This window comes from Lepisosteus platostomus, unplaced genomic scaffold (genome assembly GCF_059453375.1).
Source record: "Lepisosteus platostomus isolate fLepPlt1 unplaced genomic scaffold, fLepPlt1.hap1 Scaffold_30_H1, whole genome shotgun sequence".
Taxonomy (NCBI): domain Eukaryota; kingdom Metazoa; phylum Chordata; class Actinopteri; order Semionotiformes; family Lepisosteidae; genus Lepisosteus; species Lepisosteus platostomus.
This window is the reverse complement of record NW_028291658.1, coordinates 168,801-194,591: the sequence shown is the minus strand read 5'-3', so window position 1 is coordinate 194,591 and position 25,791 is coordinate 168,801. Positions and strand designations below refer to the sequence as shown.

General features: G+C 41.9%; 9 non-coding genes across 9 annotated transcripts; 5 read left to right on the top strand and 4 right to left on the bottom strand.

Moving 5' to 3' along the window:
- Positions 1–4,765: 4,765 nt before the first annotated feature.
- On the top strand, positions 4,766–4,847 carry trnas-aga (transfer RNA serine (anticodon AGA)). The gene has a single exon. It is a non-coding gene; the product is annotated as a tRNA-Ser (tRNA).
- Positions 4,848–5,060: 213 nt separating this feature from the next.
- Positions 5,061–5,131, top strand: trnav-gac (transfer RNA valine (anticodon GAC)). The gene has a single exon. It is a non-coding gene; the product is annotated as a tRNA-Val (tRNA).
- A 558-nt stretch (positions 5,132–5,689) lies between these two features.
- trnai-aau (transfer RNA isoleucine (anticodon AAU)) lies at positions 5,690–5,763 on the top strand. Its single transcript has one exon. It is a non-coding gene; the product is annotated as a tRNA-Ile (tRNA).
- Positions 5,764–7,737: 1,974 nt separating this feature from the next.
- trnan-guu (transfer RNA asparagine (anticodon GUU)) lies at positions 7,738–7,811 on the bottom strand. The gene has a single exon. It is a non-coding gene; the product is annotated as a tRNA-Asn (tRNA).
- A 1,179-nt stretch (positions 7,812–8,990) lies between these two features.
- On the top strand, positions 8,991–9,063 carry trnar-ucg (transfer RNA arginine (anticodon UCG)). The gene has a single exon. It is a non-coding gene; the product is annotated as a tRNA-Arg (tRNA).
- Positions 9,064–17,574: 8,511 nt separating this feature from the next.
- On the bottom strand, positions 17,575–17,656 carry trnas-gcu (transfer RNA serine (anticodon GCU)). The gene has a single exon. It is a non-coding gene; the product is annotated as a tRNA-Ser (tRNA).
- A 374-nt stretch (positions 17,657–18,030) lies between these two features.
- trnat-agu (transfer RNA threonine (anticodon AGU)) lies at positions 18,031–18,104 on the top strand. Its single transcript has one exon. It is a non-coding gene; the product is annotated as a tRNA-Thr (tRNA).
- A 2,203-nt stretch (positions 18,105–20,307) lies between these two features.
- On the bottom strand, positions 20,308–20,389 carry trnas-cga (transfer RNA serine (anticodon CGA)). Its single transcript has one exon. It is a non-coding gene; the product is annotated as a tRNA-Ser (tRNA).
- Positions 20,390–23,525: 3,136 nt separating this feature from the next.
- Positions 23,526–23,642, bottom strand: LOC148634749 (U5 spliceosomal RNA). The gene has a single exon (XR_015933329.1). It is a non-coding gene; the product is annotated as a U5 spliceosomal RNA (small nuclear RNA).
- Between the last annotated feature and the right edge of the window lie 2,149 nt (positions 23,643–25,791).

Sequence of the window (25,791 nt, the reverse complement as noted above, 5' to 3'; positions counted from 1 at the left end):
TCAGCTGCAAAAGATCGCACCAGAAACAGCACTCTCTCTGCCTGTCATAGACGTTCAGGAAAGGCTGAATGAAGTCATGGTGATCAATAATAACAGTTGTAGGACAAGAAACAAAAGATAGTGAAAACTTAAGATTTTTAAGGCTAAAACTCAAATTCATTCTACAAATTAAGGCAAATGAAAATTCAGGACGTTAAAGTGCTAGAGGTGTAAAAAAATACAAAAATGCACATGAGCAAAACGTTTTAGAAATGGAGCAAACAGAATAAAAGCCATGCCTATAGTGCAGAAGAGGGATGCAGGAACACTTGCTTAGATATACAAAAAAATCACAAAAAGGTCTATGTTACAAAAGAACATGTAAACATGTACATCAATTTCCCTTCGCGATCAATAGTCTTATCTATAAACATGAAACAGAGTGAGGAATCAGAAATTAGCATGCATAAAAAACAGCAATTCTGTCAGTGAGCCCTAAATGAATTAATAGCAACTATGGTTTCATGGAGGGCTTCTCAGATAGTTGGGCATTTAGGTAAACTGCCAGGTGAAAGGACTTGTAAACATATTTTGTTAAAGCAAGTCAGTTTTTTCCGCAACACATAAAAGACATTTTTCCAAGAAAGTTTAGCCTTTGTCACTAATGAAACCACTAAATAAAGACATAAATATAGAAATCTTAAGATTTGTTTTATTTAATGTTGGTAGCAGGATGAACTGTCAGGTTGAGCTAAGTGTATATTTTGTCGCAGGGTTGCTGCAAGATGTTAACAGTGAAAAGGGTATTTAGAAATGAGTTATTTCAAGATGAAAATTTTCAGAATAATTGCAAATCTAGCAGGATAGAGAAAGCACAGAAAACTGGCAGTTAGATTGATCAGATTAGTATGAAAAGTCATTTAGCAAAGGGAATGAGAAGAGTGACAAACTAGTATACTTTAGATCTTTTTTTCTGAACCAGGGAAAATCTGATCATGTTTCCCTATAACAATAATAAAAAACTTTATTTTATATATTACCATTAAAGGTGGCATCTCAAAGCAATATGGTAGATGTAAAAACAGATAAAAGGACCACAGATTACAAAGTAAATACATATAAGAAAGACAAGCAGTTAGAGGTGCGACCAAAATTAGAAAATGAAGCAGATACAGACACTAAGTCTTCTGAAAAGAAAGGTTCTGAGGTTAGATTTAAATGCACTCAGGGTACGTGACTGATATCACTGGGAATACAAATTGAGAGCTCTGGGGTGCAGCTGGAGAAGACCCTGTCACCCACAGAATGTAGATGTTCTTGAGGACAGCTAGAAGACCAGAGTCAGACAGACAAAGGTGGGGGAGTAGACAGATAATAAGCCATATACTGTAGGTACAGAATGAGGATGAGGAATTTGAAGTTGACTCGAAACCTGATAGGTAACCAGTGCAAGGACTTGAAAACAGGTGTAATGCATCCCTGATAGGATTCTCGCTGTCATATTCTGAACATATTGAAGATTGCTCAGTGTGGATTTAATTTCCCCAGTGAACAGGATGTGCATTTATTAATTCTAGGAAAAAAAAGCCTTTCTTAATTTCTCTAGTTCTTAGTTTCTCTAGTTCCCTTTAAAATAAACTATTATCCCACAATGCAGAGTATTAAATGGCCAGTATTTACACATGATATTTGTGATTTAAAAAAATTAACACAAGCAGCTTTTGGGGATTTAAGTGTTGGCTGAGTTATTGCAGGATAAAAGACTAGAGATGTTGGTAAGAAGAAGATAATTTTGGGAAAGCTAAGGAATACACTGATAACAAGAACACTTCCTAATGGGGTTAGGCATACTTTTGATGAAGATGATGAAGTTAACAGACTATATGTTTACATAGATACTGAAATGAGGATTGTATTTTAGATTTTGTGCAGTTACTAGTATTGAACTTTGTGTTGGATGCACATGAATTGAAGGAATGGGCAAACATAGCTGATGCGGATCCACAGAGCCAGCATATTAAGATGTTTATAATTAGAGGTAATTTGTTTAAATAACTAGGTATGGATACTGATGTGCAAGAGAGGTGGAAAGGCCAGCACTATAAAATATTTTATTCTCAGTGAGATGCTGCCATTTCATAGTGGGTTTCTAACACTGTGTATAGTCCATCTATTTCTAATCTCTTTATCCAGTACTGAGGATTTGGAGCCTATCCCAGTAAGCAACGGACACAAGGCAGAATACACCCTGGACATAGTGCCAGTCCATCACAGGACAGACAGACACAAACACACACACACCAGGGCCAGTTTTCCCATAAACCAATTAACTTACCAGTATGTTTTGGAGTGCGAGAGGGAGTCATATCACACATACGGAGAAAAAACATGTAACCCAGAGAGAACATGCAAACCCCACACACACAGGATGGCAGGAATTGAATCTAGGACCCCAGTGCTCCAAGATAGCAATGCTAACCACTTTGCCACCATTATAAATGGATGGATATCTTAGTTATCTTTCTAGTTCACAGGTTTGCATGCATAATTTAATTTTGAAAGGCGCTGAGACATCAGGTACTACTGTTGTATTTATGAAAAAGAAACAAAACAAAAAACATGCTAACAACTGTGCCATCCTACTCCTTAGTTAATACATTTTATTATTCATAAACAGTTAACATTGTTAGCAAAATATTTTGAATTATATTTAACCCTATTTTTTCTTTAGTTTTGTATTTAACTTATTATATGATAGTCAGACTTAATGTATATTTGAACAATGAAAATATATTTTTACAAGATTTTACATTAAGCACTTAAAATTATTATGGTTAATAATAGTAAACTGTAACATGCTGTAACAAGATCGGTTAAACTGCTAAGAAAATCCTTTCAGAGAAAATGTTTCAGGTGTGAAGAACAAACCTGTTCCCACACACCCTGCCCCCACTACCATTAGAATATACACAAACATTTTAGCGTTTCATTCTGAGCAGAAGACCCTCACACCTGAAGAGTGCTGGCTGTGACGAATTAAACCGGTTTTACAGGTTTCAATCACAGATTGGGAATCAGTAAAGTAACACACAGCGCCACTGGATTTGATAATACTGTACCTAACCAAAATCCGCAATATGGAAACAGAACCTGTGTAATTGTTGATAGATGATGTACTCGTAACATTTTTTCAAGACGAACTACAACATTTAAAAAATGACTTGTATGTACTTGATATCTCTAATCAATCCACGGGTTCCAGCACAAAACGAAACTAAAACGCATACCGTTTCGCGCTTCTTATTAGTTGCTCAAAAGTAATTTGACCGTATGAAATGCATAATATAAACCTAGAAACATATACGTGAGCAGTACTTAAGCACTGTAGTATCGGTGTTAAGACATACCTCTCAAATACTGTAAATCAAGTTAAAAATATCTCAAGACCGATTCTGGTCGTAATGAAACCATGTTTCGTGTATGTTTTCTTTTTCATCTTGAAATAACTCATTTCTAAATACCTTTTTCACTGTTAACATCTTGTAGCAACTTTGCGACAAAATATACACTCTGACAGTTCATCCTGCTACCAACATTAAATAAAACAAATCTTAAGATTTCTATATTTATGTCTTTATTTAGTGGTTTCATTCGAAGCTTACAATGTTTAGGGAGAAATGGAATACTGGTGTGTATTTTTTTCTTTAAAGTACCGAGACCAGCCATATACTGTATGTTTATGTTAAGATTTCCCTTCAGTGGTAAAATTAGATATGAATATTCAATACTTAAACGGGCACAGTTAAGACATTAAATATACATATACATATTGTATACAGTACAGTTTGCATACGGTAATATGTTTATGTTACGCGATTAAAAAATAAATAAATAAAACTGAAAGGTCCAGCACCAGCTGGATTCGAACACACAACCTGCCAGTTGGTAGTCACGCAACTAGACCAGTAGGCTACAAGACAGCTCGCATAAGCAGGCAGGCGAAACAGCCCTCCCGCAGTACACGGATATAATCATACCGTTATTAAATTCTTGAGATACGCGATTCCATATTATATTCCCTTTAAATCAAATTCTAAAAGTATGCTTGTTGACTCCGGTATCACGTTAGTTAAAGACTTCGAAGCTTACAATGTTTAGGGAGAAATGGAATACTGGTGTGTATTTTTTTCTTTTCATGATAGGTGTCGCATTTTAAATCATTTTCGTAGTTAGAAATTATGAAACGCCCTGTTAAAAGCAAGGAAGTTTTTATGCCCGTTGAAGTAAAACGAAATGCCTGACAAAGTATGGCTTGGACAGATTCCAAGTGCTTGTACAAATGTGCTAAAGAAATTATACTTTGAGTATACAGCTTGTCCAAAGTCATCCATTATTAATACAATTAGTAATATCTTCAGTAAAGGCTTTGATGCATAAATATTTCTGATAAAGTTAGGTTGTGTACTTTTGTCCAACTGAGCAATCTTGCTTTCATAAAATATACCAACATTTTAATGACTGATGATTAACATGCTGTAATACACAGTTCAAAATTAAAGGCTCAAATGCTGTACATGAGAGGTTAAGCTCCCCCTGGCGGTTTTACAAGGCGACGCCGGATAGTTAGTCACGTGACACACGTGAACCGCGTGATACCCCGGTGGGCGTGTCGCGGTATGCCGCGAAATACCTCACCCATTTTGAATGGCTGCATCTGTAGGCTTCCGCCGGCGCCTCGCGATCCAGGTAAGATTGTAGCAAGAACGCAGCGGAAGTGGGGCTTGTTGTAGTCGTGGCCGAGTGGTTAAGGCGATGGACTAGAAATCCATTGGGGTCTCCCCGCGCAGGTTCGAATCCTGCCGACTACGTTATCCGCCTCCAGTCGGTGTGTTCCGGCGCAAGCAAAGAAGCGCGCCTCCTTGCTGTTCCTGGTGGTTTTAAAACGCCCAATCGCTTGTACCCGCTGCCTTGGAAATAAGTTCTTCAGCGTCCGCAAATGGCATTTTGCAGCTGGAAGCAGATGTCGACGCGTTTTGCACAGAGCACCAAAAAAGCGTCTTTTTTGAAGGCCCAGGCACTGAGCATCGGTGGTTCAGTGGTAGAATTCTCGCCTGACACGCGGGAGGCTCGGGTTCGATTCCCGGCCAATGCAGTGGCTTTTGCAGTGAGCGGCTCCATCACTTGCATCCCCTTGCAACTCGCAACTGAAAACCCACTGAAGCAAAGCAGGTGTGAGCCAGGTCAGTACCCGGATGAGGGTGAGCTACAGGGAAAAACAAAGCTTCCAGCTGGAAGCGGTGTTAATGGTGACGGCGGTGGGGCGCTCACCCTGAGGTCTGTGCGGGTCCCAATGCCCCAGTATAGTGACGGAGATGCTGTGTTGTAAAAGGGCGCTGTCTTTTGGATGAGATGTAAAACCGAGGTCACAGCGCTCTGTGGTCATTCAAAATGACCACCAAAACCTTTGACAAAAGCTCTTGGTAATTGATGGTCTTCAATAATGCTTCTCCTTTAGGTACATTTTAAATCAGCTGAAAAATGCTGTGAAATGGGGGGGGCACTTCAGGCCAGTGTAGGATTTGGGTTACAAGAACCATGAAACTGCACGAGAAAGCCCGTACACTGAATTACACGGCTTTCTATTCAAAGGAGGACAAAAGAAATTCCCTGAGTTCGATTTTTTGCAGCACAGAGAGGAGCACTGCTGTGAGGCCGGTTAGCTCAGTTGGTTCAAGCGTGGTGCTAATAACGCCAAGGTCACGGGTTCGAACCCCGTACTGGCTAGCTCCTTTTCTCCTCTCTTAACAAAGCTGTTAGGTTCCTTTCCATGGTGAGAGGGGTTGTCATGCAACGCTGCCACATAGTGCCGACAGACAAGAGTGTTGCGGGAGAAGAGAAAAGTGTTTGAAGATTTAAGTGTCTTAGGTGGAGCCAAAATCAAGTGTCACAAATACAAGTGGGAGGATTTCCAATGTTTAATATGGTAAAAATAAGCGGAAGTTATCTGCCGGTCCGGCACAGTCTGCCATGCTTTTGTCATATACTGTAAAGTGGTGTCGAACTGGGTGTCGAACTGGAGCCTCACCATTTGCATATGTGAGGCTCCAGTTATACATCGAGTGTCACATTAAATGACAAAAATGAAGAGAGTTAAAGCAGCTGGAGAGGTTTTCTTACAACTTTTGAGCTGACACAGTTTTGGAAAATGTTTCCTTCACGCTGCACTGTACAACATAGGCAGCCAAGAGTCTCCAAAACAAAACAGAATTGACAGATAGGAGAAAATACCCATTCGTCCTGAAGTTCCCATAATCCAGCACTGAGCGTAAACAAAGTGTCTAAGTAGCGTGGAAATGCTAACCCTAACCCTAGCTGGAGTTTGAGCAATCCAGCACTGAGCGTAAAAAGATGAGTCAAAGTAACGTCTAATCGGGTTAGTTTCCTTAGAGCTGGTTCAGAGTTTGCTCAAGAGTTTACCTTTCACAGATGCGCAAAGAAGAATGTTGGGGGTGCACGCTTCAAGGCGCCTTACAGCTGTAGGGAGTGATTCGAGACGATTCGTGGCGTGTGCTCGTTCCCATATACCGTACGCCCCGGGGTGCAGTGCTAGGATGACGTACAATACCGCTTGGGCACGTAACGGCGTTATATGCAAGTGCGGGACGTGAGGGTTTTCGTTTGTTCGTTTTGTTTTGCTCTGCTTTGCTTTGTTTCGTGGTCAAGAGGCGTAAGGTAAGTCGTAATCCAGGGAGAACACTGGTGGCAAACAGTCCGAGGTGAGAGGCGAAGTCCAAAGTTGAAAAGGCAGAAGGGGAGTCCAATATCCAGAATAAACGAGGTAATGGAAAAAACGCCAGGTAGAGCTCTCAAGGAGTAGACTCAATACCGAGCAGCGGGAAGCAGGTAAAGATGGTAAAAATAGCACTGCGTACCGCACGGTGGAGTGTGTGCAGATGGGTTAACTCGTGCGGCGGCGTTTGTTAATAATCACCCACTGCTGGTGCTGATTAGATCGCTTATGAGTTGGTCTTAACTGCCTGGCGGTCATGACAAGCTCCTCTTTAAGCTGTGGTTTAGTTTTGCATTCATGTGTTTCTAGAGCAGTTATTTATAGGGGTGGGTGGGTCTTTCACAGAGGCTCAGGACAAATCCCCCACATGAAATTTTACTGTGTGCGTTCAGACAGTCACAGGTCAAGAGCCAGGCAGGAGGACAATGGACAGAAGAGCCAACGAACTAAAAATAAAAGAACGAATATGAAAAAGCCACCATCTTTTTCTTTTTGACATTTTCCGACTTTCATGCAAGCCAGGACAAAGTTGCTCGTAGCTACTTGTGGATTCAAATACTCTATCGAGTGCTTTGATGAGTTTTTGCAATTTGATTGTCGTCCTGTCAGCCTGTTTCTGTTTTTTTTTTTCAATCTAGTGATGGAAAGTAAGAGGGAAATGATGAAGCAATCAATAACCGCTCCGGAAAAATGGCAGAAAGAAATGGTCCGTCACTAAGGACATTTGTGAAGCAGAGGAGTGACATCACCACAAAGGCGACTTATTCTGCTGATCGTTTTGGTGAATAATGATTGAGGCGCGTTAAGAGAAAGGTAGCTGCGTCAGCATGCTTAGGCTGCAAAGGATCAAGCAAAGGTTTACTCCATGCTGAAAAGAGAAGAAAAGAAGCACAACGTTTCGACTGTGGAGCCTTCTGCGCCATCTTCTTTAGCGGTGATGATGTTTACATTGGAAAAACTGAGACATGCGTCCCTGGGTGGGCTTGAACCACCAACCTTTCGGTTAACAGCCGAACGCGCTAACCGATTGCGCCACAGAGACTGACGGCCGCTTGTGCTCCCTACATTTGCAGGTTTATGGTCAAAGAAAACAATCACTTGCGCTTCTTGCAGCCGGCAATCTTTTTCCACTGACAACCAAGAAATGGATTTCATCTTTCACAAGCTGTATGGATTTCTTCAAAAACAAGTTATTCCAGAAAGGAAATGAATTCTTGCATTAAACTGAACCAAGCTGTACATGTTTGTCTGAAATGATACATTCGGCACAACAAGACACGGAGAGAGGCACCGCTGGTATTCAGACCCAGGATCGCCTGCTTACTAGGCGGGCACTTTAAGCCACTAGGGAACAGCGCCAGCGGAGCACCGCGCTTTTACAGACACTTGGACACATCTGCGTTCGGTGTGCACTTAACATAATCTCTGAGCCCGTTGCCTCCGTCCCATTTAATAGCAGAACTGACGCCAAGAGAAATGATGAGAAATGGCATTTATCGGGCACTTTTCATGTCCAAGGAGCTCAATGCCCTTGACACCTCCCATTCTTTGGCGACACCATTTTTTCTTTTGTTTAATTTCTATACTTATTGATAGAATAAAAACGATATGTCATGTACTGTAAGGGAAATGTCTCTTTTTTTTCAATGGGGAAAGCTAGCACCAGCAAATGTTGTGTTTAGAAGAAGTGATTTAACATGACACGTGACCTAATTTACCGGAGCAAAAGCTCACCCAGCAAGCCCTGCTTTACTTCTACAGGAGAAAAGTACTGTAGAGTCTGCAAGATGTTCAGCTGGGTAGCTACGTCAGCATGCCTCGGCTGCAAAGGAACAAGCAATAGGTTTATTGCATGCTGAAAAGAGAAGAACGGAAACACAGCGTTTCGGCCGTGAGGTCTTCTCACACCTGAAGAAACCTCACACCTGTAAAAGGCTCCATGGTTTTCTTTCTTCTCTTTTCAACATGGAATACACCTATTGTCTGCAAGATGTGACAATTTCACGGTGTTTTGGAAGAAAACCTTTTTTCTTTGAATTCAAAATCAATCAGAATTTCAGCACGACACACCAACACTTTTTCTGTTTTAAGGAGATGATATTTTAAACCTGATAAAAATAGTAGGAAACACAAGTTTCTTGCTGTGAAAATTTAGATGGGGAAGTGTACTACTGGTAGCAGTGTAGAGCTCTCTGTGGTGGAGTGCAAGCGCATGTTCTATGGGCCAGTGGCGTAATGGATAACGTGTCTGACTTCGGATCAGAAGATTGTAGGTTCGAGTCCTGCCTGGCTCGTGAGGCTTTTAAACCTCTCAGGTTCCTCGGTAACAGGTTGCCGTTATGTATATGAACTATAGAAAAGCATCTACCACAACCCGTAAATTAGCACGCAAGTGCGGGCTAGTTAACACAGAACTGTATGGAGATCATCTCCAGCTCCGAGCTCAATTGCAATGAAAAAACATGCAGAACAGAACTGGAGAGCAGCTGAATTTGTGCTCAGTAGGGTGGGGAGGACTCAGCATTGCTATTGTTCTAATTGGCATGAACTGCAGGGGATCTGAATCAGAACACGTCAGTTAGTTCGATCATTGCGTCAATATGTAGGCCACGTTAATATAGAATTATTACTTTGTCTGTCTCATCTTTGTATATTTCATGTTAGTTTTTAAGAACGACATTGGTGCTAATATATACATATATAGCATATAAGGAACACGTAAAAGTTTAGTCCATGCTGAAAGATAAGAAAACCGCCACAACGTTTCATCTTGGAATAAATCTTTACTTGTTGTTTTTCAGCCTACCCATTCTGACCTAACTCCTCCCTTGAAATTGCCAAACAGATAAGGGTACGTAACGGCTCATGCGATGCTCAGTTGCAATTTGTCCCAAAACAAACAAGAACAGCAGCTGAGGGTTTGAGTTTGAACATGCACTGTATTTAAGCAGCTTTTATTTCCATTGATAAATGCTAGATATTCCTTCAGAGATTCTCCAGGTGAGTAAGTGATTCCTGTTTCTGTTTCTATTTCTGTTTCATATATATATACAGTATATATACAGTATTGTACTATTATTATATAATTCGTTACACTGTGGCTGTGTTGTGTGTGTTAAGCTGCTGTTGCACTGCAATTTCCCTCACGGGATCAATAAAGTATCTATCTATAAGAAGACATTACCAACAACGACCACAAGATGGAGATATTGTCTAGACATTACCAACAACGACCACAAGATGGAGATATTGTCCAAAGAGGCAAGAAGGGCAAAGCCGCGATAAGGTAAAATCATTTTTTGTAAGAGATTGCTGTCAGAATGCACATCCGTATCCCAAACAGAATCTCTAGTAAAATATGATCATTTGTGAAACAGGCAAATGAGTGTCTGCTACAATATGATTGCTACAGGTGCAGCCATTCAAAATGCGCGGGCGTACGCTGTACGCAGTCTACCACAAGTTACCGGTAAATACCGCGAGTTACCGGTAAATACCGCTAGCAAAATAATAGTATCCGGAATTTCCGCAAGGTGGAGCTAATAAAGCTCAACTTCTCATGTTTGAGCTGTAGCCATCAAAGTCTTTAATGAAGATATTACTAATAGTATTAATAAGAAATGACCTTGGACAAGCTGTAAACTCAAAGTATTGCCCTGGTCCACATTATTTTTTTCATTGCCCGTCTTTGTAAAAGTAACACCACAGCATTTCGCAATCACGCATTTTTTTCCAATCATGCAAAGTACAGTAATTTTTGAGAATCGATTCACCATGCCTTTCACATGCTCATAAAAGAGGTTGATTTAGGAACATAAACATATTACCGTATGCAAACTGTACTGTATACAGTTTGTATATGTATATGTATATGTATATTTAATGTCTTAACTGTGCCCGTTTAAGTATTGAATATTTATATGGAATTTTACCACTGAAGGGAAATCTTAGTGCCTGAGCATAAAAAGAATAGGAGCATACTGGAACACGTGTGAAGGCCATAAACGATATTAATTTTGGAACATAAACATACAGTATATGGCTGGTCTCGGTACTTTAAAGAAAACATACACGAAACATGGTTTCATTATGACCAGAATCGGTCTTGAGATATTTTTAACTTGATTTACAGTATTTGAGAGGTATGTCTTGACACCGATACTACGTAAATACTCCTCACGTATATGTTTCTAGGTTTATATTATGCATTTCATACGGTCAAATTGCTTTTGAGCAACTGATAAGAAGCGCGAAACGGTATGCCCAGGGCGTTTTAGTTTTCGTTTTGTTTTAATGCAGTGCAGTGGATTGATTAGAGATATCAAGTACATACAAGTCATTTTTTAAATGTTGTAGTTCGTCTTGTAAAAATGTTACGAGTACATCATCTGTCAACAATTACACAGGTTCTGTTTCCATATTGCGGTTTTTGGTTACGTAATATTATTTTCTAATTTCACGTTGTGAATATATGATTTGGGCAAACAGAGCCGCAAAGAAGTACATTATGGGTTGTTGTTGTTTTTTTGCAGTTTTATCTAAAATAAGCGATGCTTAAACCTTTGTCTGATTCTTGTGAAACTATCCACACGACAGTTACCTAGGAGTTGACTTCAGTGATGTCACTGATGGGATGTTTCTAAAAATCCATCCTCTGTAAAACATCTTCTCTAGTTGTTCTGCATATGTATTCGCTAATGAAGCTGTGTTTTTCTGAGCCTGGTTCTCTACATTTCTGTATGAACCAGCTTAGAGGGCTAAAGACAGCTTGTGTTTAAATTGAGTGTAAGGTAATTTATGCTTCTAAAGTCATGGTCAGCATTTATTATTGTACTGTGCTGTAAACTTATTCTGTGCCTAATTACATTATTTTATAGTCGATAATGTTTCTGTAGTGCTTTTTCAGCCCTCAGCATGTGTCTGCGCTGGTGGTGCTGTGGGTTAGGTTCCTGACTCCTATGTCACATGGTCTGTGGTTGAATCTCATGGAACTATGACTTTAATTTTTAACAAACATTTCTTTGAAAAAATGAAACATTTCCCTTGGTCAGAGATTAAATAAAACCTCACTCGCATCAAAACAAATTTATATTTCTAAATATCACAACATGATCGAATTTACGTCTTTTTAATAACAATGAATAGTCACCTATGCGTTACAAAATAAACATTTATATTGATTTGAATTGCGTTTTGATTTAAATCGTAAACGCGTGTTTAAATATATGTGTTTAAAGGCGATATACTGTATAAAAGCGCTGATTCTTATGGAATGTGTTCGGCCGGGGATTCAAAAAAAATATTTTTTTTAATCGCGTATCTAAGGAAAATTGCAGTATAACTTTGTTCATGCACAAACAGTGGCATGTTACATTATAATTTGGGTGTCTCCTCTTGCCAGAAAGCTCTAAATTGCATTTTGAGTGCGGTTTTTGACTTTTTCTAAATTGCAACCCATAAATAAAGCTGATACAGTTTAGACTTACTGTATTCTAAACTGTATTACAACATCACATTGGACAATGCAACGTAAATTGCAAAAATGCACTTGGAATCTATCCTAGCCCTACTATGAAAATTATTTAAACTGCGACACTTATCATTCATCTTTAAATAAACTTTATTTTATATAGCGTTTTAAGCGAATAGGTAATTAGATTGCTCATAAACCTAATCGCTTTTTCTACATAAACACAGCGTGATTGCTCTCTGAAAATGTTTTTTTCTTTATATTTAGGCTCAGATTTCAACTATAGATCGTATTATTATGAACTTTCTTGGAAAAATGTCTTTTATGTAAACCATGTTTGCTATTAATTCATTTAGGGCTAAAATACGTTCATTGTCTTCCAATCGAGTCGAGTTGACATTGGAAGCTTGCCACGCCCGGACTGTTACACCAACGCATTAGCATGTTGAAGCGATTTCATTGAGGAGGCCATCTACTAGTTAACACTGTACTTCCTACTTTGAAAATACCTGTGAAATTGGTTTAATTCGTCACAGCCAGCACTCCGGCAGAGAGGGGGGTTGTACTCGTTAATGTCTGATGACATACAAGTGGAAAGATTACAGATTTTAATCGTCTTTTTTCTGAACCAGGGAAAATCTGATCATGTTTCTCTATAACAATAATAAAAAACTTTATTTTCAATTATTTTACATATCCCGCTTGCACATCGCATGACTTTAATAAATCTATTCTTTATTAATACTAAATAAATAATACTAAAAATACTTCAGCAAATAGGTCACTTGATTTTTGGAATAATTCCAAATAGCACAATGATCCACTGGCATCCCTGAAGTCTGTTTAGTGCATAATCTTCCAAATACAATCACTAAGCAATTATAAGAATTATACCATCCTACTTCTTTGTGATATCCTGTAAAAACTAAACCTATTTTTATAAGGCTTTTACTCAAAAGATTTCCAAACACACAAAGCATTTGTGAAGTACTATAGTATTTCTAAAGGTTACTGGTACAACATCAATCATTAAAGCTTAACAATAAAGTTTAGATTGCTGACTATGGACTAACTACATTAACTAACTGCAATGCAACACTATACATTTTACAAGAATATCTGGTTGAATTCTTGCATTTGTAGCCAATTTAATGCGAGAGAAATAAGCCAATTTAATTATTTCACAAAAAATAATGTGATATAAAATGGATGTTTTTAACTTTATTGTAGTGTTTTAGAAACTAATATGTCTTCAAAAATGGTTGTTTTTCACTCCTAGGAATGAAAGCTGTTGTTATATAATGTTTATTTTCAAATTTTGAAAAATCAAAGGATTCTAGCTTTCTCCCCTTTCAGGCATCGGACACAGAGAACCTCATGGTTTTCCTAAAAATCATTTTTTATGTTCCCTGGTGTTCCAAACTTAGTTTTAATCAATTTTAATTTGTTATTATGTTAAAAACAGGGTAATAAATTTCTAATTGGACTATAAATAATGTCATATTGTCTGCTATAAAACTGATGTTTTCAACTCTATTGTAGAGATTCTAGAATCAACTAATAGAGAATTGAAATAAAAAAGGGCATAAGAAAACATTACCAACAACGACCACAAGATGGAGATATTGTCTAGACATTACCAACAACGACCACAAGATGGAGATATTGTCCAAAGAGGCAAGAAGGGCAAAGCTGCGATAAGGTAAAATCATTTTTTGAAAGAGATTGCTGTCAGAATGCACAACTGAATCCCAAACAGAATCTCTAGTCAAATATGATCATTTGTGAAACAGGCAAATGAGTTTCTCAGGTGCCCATTGCTCATTTTCAGACACATTTATGCAATACTTTCACCATGCGTTGAGCAATAGGGATTAAAGATACCAGAGGTAAGGTTTAAAAGTGATTCTGAGGTGCAACACATCAGCGATACAGCTAGGCATCTGAAATGCGGGGTTTGAGAGCCCTTCAGGGAACACCGTACCCTAAAGGTACCTGAAGTCCACTAGTATAAGCATTAAGTCACTGTCACCCCTGTTACAATGTGATTGCTACATATCTTCATTTCTTTGGTTTTTAAGGAGTAAGAGTGCAGGGGGTCTAAATCTGCGATCCAGTGTGTTGAAGTATTTCACAACACTACCTGTAGCCCGTATGGAAATAAATACTAATTCTGATTATTGCCCTGGGCATGTACCAATAAATCACTGAGCATATATCACTGTGTTGAAGCTAGAGACCTGTATGTAATATTATGGTGCTAAAATGTCATTTTCACATATATTAATGTAATAAATGATTGCTTATGCTTAATAAACAAATCTAATTAAAATAAAAACTTAAGTTTTGTATTTGTCTTGTACCATAGAACATGATTTTCTTTGTATTTCAAGCCCACAAAGTGTCCAAATGATGCACGACATGATATAAGGAAGATTATCACATGAAAAATCGGTATTATCTTTCTCATGAAAATGCATTCCTTTCATTACTTTTTAATTTTTAAAATGAACTCAAGTTGTGTATAATGTAATAATTTAAGTAGAATAGATTCTAATAATATAATGATCCAGTGTGTTGCACTACTTCACTGCTTCACTGTTCTATGCCGTCTGGAAATAAATCCTCAGACTGCTTACTGCCCTGGGCTTGTACCAATAAATTACAGGAGCACATCTATATATCACTGCGTTGAAGCAGGAGACACACAATCACTGCAAACACATCCTAAATACAGTGTTCCAGCACCTTTGACCTCATCCAGAACGTATCATTTCTTGAAAGGGATTGCTGTCTGAATGCACATCTGAATCCCAAACAGAATCTCTAGTAATATACGATCATTTGTGAAACAGGCAAATGACTGTCTCAGGGGCCCATTCCTCATTCTCAAGACACATGTATGCAGTACGTACACCATGCATTGAGCAAAAGGGATCAAAGACACCACAGGTAAGGTTAGAATTCATTCTGACTATATTCTAAAATATTGGACTCATATTCTTATGATGGCAGACATGATGCTGCGTTTAAAACCGGGGTTAATGGACATTATATGACTGTCAATTCTGTTTTGTTTTGGAGACACTTGGCTGCCTATATGGTACAGTGCAGCGTGAAGGAAACATTTTCCAAAACTGTGTCAGCTCAAAAGTTGTAAGAGAACCTCTCCAGCTGCTTTAACTCTCTTCATTTTTGTCATTTAATTGTCTGTCGGCACTATGTGGCAGCGTTGCATGACAACCCATCTCACCACGGAAAGGAACCTAACAGCTTTGGTAAGAGAGGAGAAAAGGACCTGGCCAGTAAGGGGCTCGAACCCACGACTTTGACGTTATTAGCACCATGCTCTAACCAACTGAGCTAACCGGCCTCACGACAGTGGTCCTCTCTGTGCAGCGCCTTTTACTTCCATTGACAAATGATAGCAATTCGAAGAGAGATCCTTCAGACCAGCAAGCAAACCCACGGCTATTTCGGTTTTCTATCTAGGCAACGTTGGTGTCTGCAATAGCATACATGAAAGCGTGATGCAATTTCTGTGGCTACATTTGTTGCACGTCATGCACAGTAAGAGTGTTTCTAACACCAAATAAAAAGTCAACAATTAGCGATCACGCCTTCTCCTCAGTTAACCCACTGAAACCCTTGCTGTTAACAGTTCTTTACTGCGTGCTTTAAGAACACCTACATAATGTGTCAGTTCTTTCAGCTTTATTCATTAGGTTTTCAAAGGCATAAGTAGAGCACCAGAGGCGCGAACGTAAGATGTGTGGTTATCTGAAGAACTCATTTCCATGGCAGCAGGGCCAAGTGATTCAGCGTATTTATAGTACCAGGAATGGAGAAGCGGCACTTCGCCTTTGCCGGGGAGGCACAAGGATACGTGTGGCAGACGCCATAGTCGGCAGGATTCAAACCTGTGCAGGGAGTTCGCAACGGATTTCAAGTCCATCGCCTTAAACACACGGCCACGACTACAGCAAGCTCACCCCCGCCGCATTCCTCCTATAATCTAACACAGAGTGCGAGGTGGCTGCGGAAACTTTTTCAAAGTCGCTCTCCGTTAAAAAAAAATAAATACCTTTGACAAAATACGTGCCGGCAGACAGACATGCCTCAGAGGGTTTAAGGCTGGCTTCACGTTCAAATGATAAAGTCTCCCCGTCCGGATGTCAAAATGGAACTTTGGCAGACAGAAAAAACATCAACAAACCACAAATGTGGACAAGGATTTTACAAGCTGCACCACACTGCACTTTCCAAAGCATTTACATTCCTGTTAGACGCAGGAATTGCCTTTGATTTGCGCGCTTACGAACGCCATGGAAAACGAAACAAAACTAAAGCCCTCAGCTCCTGCACTTGATTATAATGCCGTTACGTGTCGAAGCAGGAATTTATGTCATCCTACCACTGCAATACGGGGAATAGAGGGAAATGAGCACACGCTACGTATGTCTCAATCACTCCCTAGAGTCGTAAGGCGCATTGAAGGGTGCACACCCATCATTAATCGTTGCGCCTCTGTGAAAGGAAAGCTCTTGAGCAGTCTTTGAAACAGCTCGGATGAAACACTTGATTGCTTCCATGTGCATCTGGAGCCCATTTCTTATTTTCACTTCACGCCGCCCAAAGCATTTCTAAAACAGGAGATTCGTGTTTGGGAATGCGCCCTGCCCTACGAATAAAACAGGTCTACGGGTCTGAAACCTGCTCCACGGAAAACAGTTCTGTTGCGCTTTTGATCAAAGGGAGATTCGCTGTTCTTACTTTTTGATGACATAACACCCAAAGGGGCTTCTTTGGAGCTGGATTCCAACCAGCATCCTAAAGTTTCTTGGCGGTATCCTTTACAGTCCTCTGTTTGGTCGACAAGGGACAGAAGGGGGCAGCTTTCCTCACACACACAGTGCAATGTACTGTAGTGTTCCCGTTCATTGAATTCGCAGTTCTGCATCAGACCTCTAACTCGTTTCCTTAGCTTGGATTTAAGCCATGAAGCAGGCTTCTAGTCTATAAACGTCTAGAGAAATCACAAACTATTTGAGAGGCCATCATCCCAGGGGAACTGACAAAGTCTATCCCTAAACACCTAGCGCAATCTCTCGAGAGACTGTCAAAAATCGCTTTCTCCGTTTGCGTTGCAAGTAAGTGAAAACGCGGTCTCAAACCAGAGCCACTTGGCAGCAGCGGCACGTAAATACTGTTACTGTCACTGCTCGATACTGACGTTAGCCTACTATACCATGTTCAGCCACCGCTAGGAAATGTACGGCTCTAGTACTGGAGCAAACAACAGGAGGGCCAAAGGCACACGGGCACACATGGAGAGTGACGAGAATGGGACTCGAACCCATGCGTGCAGAGTACAATGGATTAGCAGTCCATCGCCTTAACCACTCGGCCACCTCGTCTAGGAAACTGGGCTGTCCAGACATGGGTTGCAGCGCTCCAGATGATCTTTTTCTTTTTTTTCCCTCGTACTCGAGGGTCATTTTCCTGTTCCACATGCGATTTCAACATTTTCCTTGGGAGATGTCAAGCCAGCAAGCCACTGGTTCAGTGGCCATTGTGGAGTTCAGTGGCCCTGTTGTACACAGAATGCACATTGAGCTCCTTGGACATGAAAAGTTCCAGATAAAAGCCATTTGTCATCCTTTCTCTTGGTGTCGATGTTGCTATTGTATGTAAAGGTGGCAACTTGCTCAGCGAACAGGCGGAGCACACACCGAATGCAGATGTGTCTGAGTGGTGTGTCCAAGTGGCTGCAAAACGACAGCACTCCCAGGGCGCCGTGGCTTAGTTGGTTAAAGCGCCTGCCTAGTAAACAGGAGATCCTGGGTCCGAATCCCAGCGGTGCCTTTTTTGTTCTGTGTTCTCGAACAGAACTGGTCATTATGGACAACCGCCTACAGCTAGACCTAATTAAATGCAAGTATTCATTTCCTGTCTTTAACGCGACTTGTTTTTCTTAAAATGGATGCAACTTGCAAAACATGAAATACAAACCTTGCTAATCAGTGCTAGCGGCTGGCAAAAAAAAAAAGAAGTCAGCAATGTTTTTTTTCTTTAACCTTAACCCTGCTAATGGAGAAGAGTTAAACAACCGAGTCTATGCAGCTTAAACGGTGCGCACGTCGGGTTCTTAGCTGAAAGGGTGGTAAATCACGCTCACCCCAGTTCTTAATCTTTTAAAGAGGATACAAAATTGAACCTAGTCGCCACATCACATACATCCTGTTCAATGATAAAAAGGTAACATCTATCCTTGCTCCAGAGTAAATCTAACGTTGAGGGCATCTTTTTTTTCACTTTACCGTGAATCGGGCTCGGCTGCACAGAGGAGAGAGCAGAGCAATGAGGTCACGGGGACAGGGGAGTCACATGCTGGCGGTTTGAATACGCGGAAGATCACTGAGGGATCCACAGTATATGGACCCTCCGTGCGCCATCAGTCCGCACTCCGGACTCTGAATCCTGCCATCCGAGTTAAGATCTCGGCGGAACCTGAGGCGCAGTTCCTTCTTAAAACGTAATCTGGTGAGCATTTCTAGAATCGTACTTGTATAGATGCAGCCTTTAATGTGTTGCTAGGTTAAAATTGATGACTTCTTGTATTTCAGTAGGTAACTGCCCTCTTGATTTCAGATTCAATTTCTTTATTACAGGGGCGCTTTTATGAAGACAGAGTCATGTTCAGGTACTTTGCTTGATGGAGGAAGCTCATTTCGGACTCTGTGATCTGCTCACCTGGAAAGGTCTGCTGTACTACTAAAAGAGAGAAGTAGAGTCTGGAAGAAGGGAGAATTTTATGATGCTTTGGAAGGTAGGTTTTTTTTTCTTTGAAATCGAAATGAATCAGAATATCAGTGCAAAAGACAAACTCTTGGTTTGGTTTAAAGAAATATGGTTTTAAAACAGACAAAATGTAGAAAACAGGTGTTTCTCACTTTTGGAAAAGAATGGACCGGGGGTAATAGTTTACTAGTTGCAGTGCTGAGCTCACCGGGTTGCAGTCCTGCAATGTCACACGACGGCCAGTGGCGCAATAGATAACGCGTTTGACTACGAATCAGGAGATTGTAAGTTTGACTCCTGCCTGGCTCGGGTCGTTTTTAAACGCATCGGGCTACTCCCCTAAGTAGTCTGTGCTACTTACTGCATTGTAATCGTACTCAGTAAGAGATTTCCTTCATGTAAATGAACTGCACCTGACAGCTTTAGGAAATCACCTGGGCTCAGTACGGTGCTAAGAGCTCAGCGTTGCTTTTGTTCTAATTAGCACGCACTGCATCGGCTATGAACCCGAACTTTTCAATTATTCCGATCAGTAAGTCAACACGTAGTCCACATGAAAGGTAGAAATATTCTCTTGTCTGTCTCTTGTTTGTATAGAACTGAATGTCCCTGACAATGTACTGTTAGTTTTAATTGAAGAACGGCATTTGTGTTCAAATATACCAGACAAGTTTATGTAACTGCTCTTGCGACACTAAGTTGTAATTAGTCAAGAAATAAAGTCGAACAACAGCTGCGAGTTTGATTCTGAACGTATGAGATTGCAGCGCCTTTTACTTCCATTGACAAATGATAGAGATTCGAAGAGAGATCCTTCAGACCAGCAAGCAAACCCACGGCTATTTCGGTTTTCTATCTAGGCAACGTTGGTGTCTGCGATAGCATACATGAAAGCGTGATGCAATTTCTGTGGCTACATTTGTTGCACGTCATGCACAGTAAGAGTGTTTCTAACACCAAATAAAAAGTCAACAATTAGCGATCACGCCTTCTCCTCAGTTAACCCACTGAAACCCTTGCTGTTAACAGTTCTTTAATGCGTGCTTTACGAGCACCTATATATTGTGTCGGTTCTTTCAGTTTTATTCATTAGGTTTTCAAAGGCATAAGTACAACACCAGAGGTGCGAACGCAAGATGTGTGGTTATCTGAAGAACTCATTTCCATGGCAGCGGGGCCAAGCGATTTAGCGTTTTTATAGTACCAGGAAAGGAGAAGCGGCACTTCGCCTTTGCCGCGCAGGCATAAGGAGACGTGCGGCAGACGCCATAGTCGGCAGGATTCAAACCTGCGCGGGGAGTCCCCAACGGATTTCGAGTCCATCGCCTTAACCACTCGGCCACGACTACAGCGAGTTCGCCATCGCCGCATTCCTCCTTTAATCTAACACGGAGTGCGACGTGGCTGCGGAAACCTTTTCAAAGTCGCTCTCCGTTAAAAAAAAATAAATACCTTTGACAAAATACGTGCCGGCAGACAGACACGCCTCAGAGGGTTTAAGGCTGGCTTCACGTTCAAATGATAAAGTCTCCCCGTCCGGATGTCAAAATGCAGTTTTGGCAGACAAAAAAAACAGCAACAAACCACAAATGTGGATAAGGATTTTACAAGCTGCACCACACTGCACTTTCAAAAGCATTTACATTCCTGTTAGACACAGGAATTGCCTTTGATTTGCGTGCTTACAAACGCCATGGAAAACGAAACAAAACTAAAGCCCTCAGCTCTTGCACTTGATTATAATGCCATTACGTGTCGAAGCAGGAATTTACGTCATCCTACCACTGCAACACGGGGAATAGAGGGAAATTAGCACACGCTACGAATCGTCTCAATCACTCCCTAGAGTCGTAAGGCGCATTGAAGGGTGCACCCCCATCATTAATCGTTGGGCCTCTGTGAAAGGAAAGCTCTTGAGCAGTCTTTGAAACAGCTCGGATGAAACACTTGATTGCTTCCATGTGCATCTGGAGTCCATTTCTTATTTTCACTTCACGCCGCCCAAAGCATTTCTAAAACAGGAGATTCGCATTTGGGAATGCGCCCTGCCCTACAAATAAAACAGGTCTACGGGTCTGAAACCTGCTCCACGGAAAACAGCTCTGTTGCGCATTTGATCAAAGGGAGAGTCGCTGTTCTTACTTTTTGATGACATAACACCCAAAGGGGCTTCTTTGGAGCTGTATTCCAACCAGCATCCTAAAGTTTCTTGGCGGTATCCTTTACAGTCCTCTGTTCGGTCGACAAGGACAGAAGGGGGCAGCTTTCCTCACACATACAGTGCAATGTACTGTACTGTTCCCGTTCATTGAATTCGCAGTTCTGCATCAGACCTCTAACTCGTTACATTAGCTTGGATTTAAGCCACGAAGCAGGCTTCTACTGTATAAACGTCTAGAGGAATCACAAACTATTTGAGAGGCCATCATCCCAGGGGGAACTGACAAAGTCTATCCCTAAACACCTAGTGCAGTCTCTCGAGAGACTGTCAAAAATCGCTTTCTCCGTTTGCGTTGCAAGTAAGTGAAAACGCGGTATCAACCCAGAGCCACTTGGCAGCACGGGCATGTAAATACTGTTACTGTCACTGCTCGATACCGACGTTAGGCTACTATACCATGTTCAGCCACCGCTAGAAAATGAACGGCTCTAGTACCGGAGCAAAGAACAGGAGGGCCAACACCGAACGGGCACAAGTGTCAGACAAGGAGAGCGACAAGGATGGGACTCGACCCCATGTGTACAGAGCACAATGGATTAGCAGTCCATCGCCTTAACCACTCGGCCACCTCGTCAACAAAACTGGGCTGTCCTGACATGGGTTGGCGCACTCCAGTTGATCTTTTTCTTTTTTTTCCCTCATACTCGAGGGTCATTTTCCTGTTCCACATGCGATTTCAACATTTTCCTTGGGAGATGTCAAGCCAGCAAGCCACTACTGTGGTTCAGTGGCCAGTGTGGAGTTCAGTGGCCCTGTTGTACACAGAAAGCACATTGAGCTCCTTGGACATGAAAAGTTCCAGATAAAAGCCATTTGTCATCCTTTCTCTTGGTGTCGATGTTGCTATTGTATGTAAAGGTGGCAACTTGCTCAGCGAGCAGGCGGAGCACACACCGAATGCAGATGTGTCTGAGTGGTGTGTCCAAGTGGCTGCAAAAAGACAGCACTCCCAGGGCGCCGTGGCTTAGTTGGTTAAAGCGCCTGTTTAGTAAACAAGAGATCCTGCGTCTGAATCCCAGTGGTGCCTTTTTTTGTTCTGTGTTCTCGAACAGAACTGGTCATTATGGACAACCGCATACGTCTAGACTTAATTAAATGCAAGTATTCATTTCCTGTCTTGAACGACTTGTTTTTCTTAAAATGGATGCAACTTGCAAAATATGAAATACAAACCTCGCTAATCAGCGCTCGCGGCTGGCAAAAAAAAAAGAAGTCAGCAATGTTTTTTTCTTTAACCTTAAGCCTGCTAATGGAGAAGAACCTAGTCGCCATATCACATACATCCGTTTCAACGATAAGAAGGTAACAACTATCCTCACTCCAGTGTAAATCTCACGTTGAGGGCATATTTTTTTCCACTTTACCATGAGTCGGGCACAGCTGCACAGAGGCGAGAGCAGAGCAATGAGGTCACGGGGACAGGGGAGTCACACGCTGGCGGTTTGAACACGCGGAAGATCACTGAGGGATCCACAGTATGTGGACCCTCCGTGCGCCATCATTCCACACTCCAGACTCTGAATCCTGCCATCCGAGTTAAGATCTCGGCGGAACCTGAGGCGCAGTTCTTTCTTAAAACGTAATCTGGTGAGCATTTCTAGAATCGTACTTGTATAGATGCAGCCTTTAATGTGTTGCTAGGTTAAAATTTATGACTTCTTGAACTTCAGTAGGCAACTGCCCTCTTGATTTCGGATTTAATTTCTTTATTACAGGGGCGCTTTTATGATGACAGAGTCATGTTCAGGTACTTTGCTTGATGGAGGAAGCTCATTTCGGACTCTGTGATCTGCTCACCTGGAAAGGTCTGCTGTACTACTACAAGAGAGAAGTAGAGTCTGGAGGAAGGGACAATTTTATGATGCTTTGGAAGGTAATGTTTTTTTTTCTTTGAAATCGAAATGAATCAGAATATCAGTGCAAAAGACAAACTCTTGGTTTGGTTTGAAGAGATATGATTTTAAAACAGACAAAATGTAGAAAACAGGTGTTTCTCACTTTTGGAAAAGAATGGACCGGGGGTAATATTTTACTAGTTGCAGTGCTAAGCTCACTGGGTTACAGTCCTGCAATGTCACACCAGGGTCAGTGGTGCAATGGATAATGTGTCTGACTATGGATTAGGAGTTTGGAGGTTCGACTCCTGCCTGGCGCTGGTTGTTTTTAAACACATCAGCCTACTCCCTAAGTAGCCTGTGCTACTTACTGCATTGTAAGAGCGATTGTGAGCGGTTTTGTTTTCTCTCTTTGACCAGCCCAGCTGCGCCCCACCCAAAGGCAGGGAAGCACAAAAATTGTATGGAACTCATTCATGCTCCTCTCCATGGAAATCTTTAGTAAAAGGCAAAAGATTTGTACGAGATGAAGAGAAACCAGAGTGCGTGGCTGGACAGCTGCAGGAGCCCAGGCCGCCTTCAAGCCCTCTGCCCTGCCGGTCGTGGTTGGCAATGCACCTGGCCTTACAAACGAGCCAGTGGGGCCCGTTCAGCTCCGGGCTCATCGCCTGCGGCTCTCGGCTTACCTGGCAGGGGAGATACCTTGATCAGCCTGTAGTTGGTGTAGTTGGATTGTTTTCTTGTTTTCTGGAAGCAGTGTTTGTTTTGCAGTTTGAGATGGCAACCTTTGGATCCCGCAAGAATGCTGTACGTTTTGAGCTTTTGGATGACCTCTTCATGGATCGTATGCAGTTAGGCAGAAAAGTGTTACAGAAGGAACTTGGCTTTGAACCTCGGCACTTGGATTTCATCTTCGCTCTCCCAGGTCAGAAAGCATTTGAGGTTGTTTTTGCTACCTATTCTCTGTTTGAACAATGTGTGGATGTGTTTGAGGCAAAAAGAGGGAAAGTTCCTGCCCTTGAGAAGATCAACTTGCAGCCTCTGACACAGAGAGAGAGGAAAACGGTGCATGTTGTTATGTTCTCGGAAATGGCAAAGACGGAGGACATTCACACCTGGCTTAAGCAGTACTGCACAGTCCACCATGGAACTGAGGTTAGAGATGTTGACGGTATAAAAACAGGAGCAAGGAAATTCAAGGTTCGCTTGCTACCGGACAATGTAAATGGAGGCTTAAGGCACCTGCCCTCTACAATCCGGCTGGGCGCCTGCAATGGCTATGTTTTTTATGTGGGACAACCAAAGGTGCGTCGGCGCTGTGGTGCTGTGGGACACCTGGCATCGTCCTGCACTGTGAAATGCTGCAAGACCTGTGGCAAACAGGGACATTTAGCCTCTGACTGTTCAATGCTGCCAAAGTGCAATTTATGTGGCTCGGAAGGACACGTTTTTAAGAACTGCCCTCAAGCCTACGCCAATAAACTCAAAATGAGAAAGGATGAGGCAGTGCTTGTTTCAGCCAAACCGGCCCGAAAAGCCAAAGCAAACAACAAGTCAAACAAAGAACCCTTGTTGAACAAAGAGTCTCAGCCTCCAGCCAGGATCAGTCCTGCTGTGGCTCCGGGGCCGGTGGAAGAGAAATCCACTACGCTCCCACAACCGCAGACTGCACCAGACAAGCACGAGGGTTTGAAAACCCCAGAGAACAGCGAGGACCCCTCCCCCACTCCTGCTCCTCAGAACGAGGGCCATTGTGGGGCCCCCACCGGTGGAGCGGGTCCAGCGACGATACCCAGGATTCAGCGGAGCTGCTTTTCTCAGACTCTGCAAGTGCTACAGATGCCCTCCTCTCCTCCATCCAGTCCGTCACGGAGGATCTGCAACAGCTGGTGGGTGAGGGGGAAGAGGAGACTGGTGCATCGGCTGCACCCCTTTCCCCTCAGTGCTACCAGGAGCTGGACTTGAGGAAAAGGAAAAATGACTCTGTTTTCTCCCCGAGCGAGGAGGAAGGAGAGCATGGCGATGGGAACAGCTGGAACCCCTCCACCCCTCCCTCTACCCCCTTCCTTGAAATGGACTCCGTGAACGCTTTTACTGCTGCCACCCTGATGAAGGCTCATTCAGAGGATGGCTGGCAGGAAATTGGTAAGAAGAAAAAGAAAAAGAGAAGGTAACAGGTGAGACCGAAGAGAAATGTGTTTTGTAAAGACTGGTTCCACTTTCTTATGTAATATGGCTCTAAACATAATTTCTCTTAACACCAGAGGTATCAATGACAGAGTTAAATGCCAGTGTGTCTTTGATTACCTCCAGCAGAGAGAGGGAGATGTGTTGATGTTGCAGGAGTGTGCTTTAGCCTATCAAGAGAGGTATAAAAGCTTTGAAGATAGGTGGGATAAAGGGCCTTCTGTTTGGTCAGGGGACAATAACAACAGAGCCTCTGCCGTGGCCATTCTTTTCAAAGGATGGGCTTTCAAATTGAAAAGTATTCAGAGGGTCATAGATGGCAGGTTGCTGTGTGTGGATGTGGAATGGGGGACCGTTAACCTGCGGCTAATCAATGTGTATTGTCCTACTGACGTGGGAGGAAGGGTGGAGCTACTCAAGGCACTCTCTCCCCTATTGTTAAGTAGCACAGACGTGATAGTGGGAGGGGATTTTAATTGTATCTTAGAGCACACAGACAGGCAGTCTA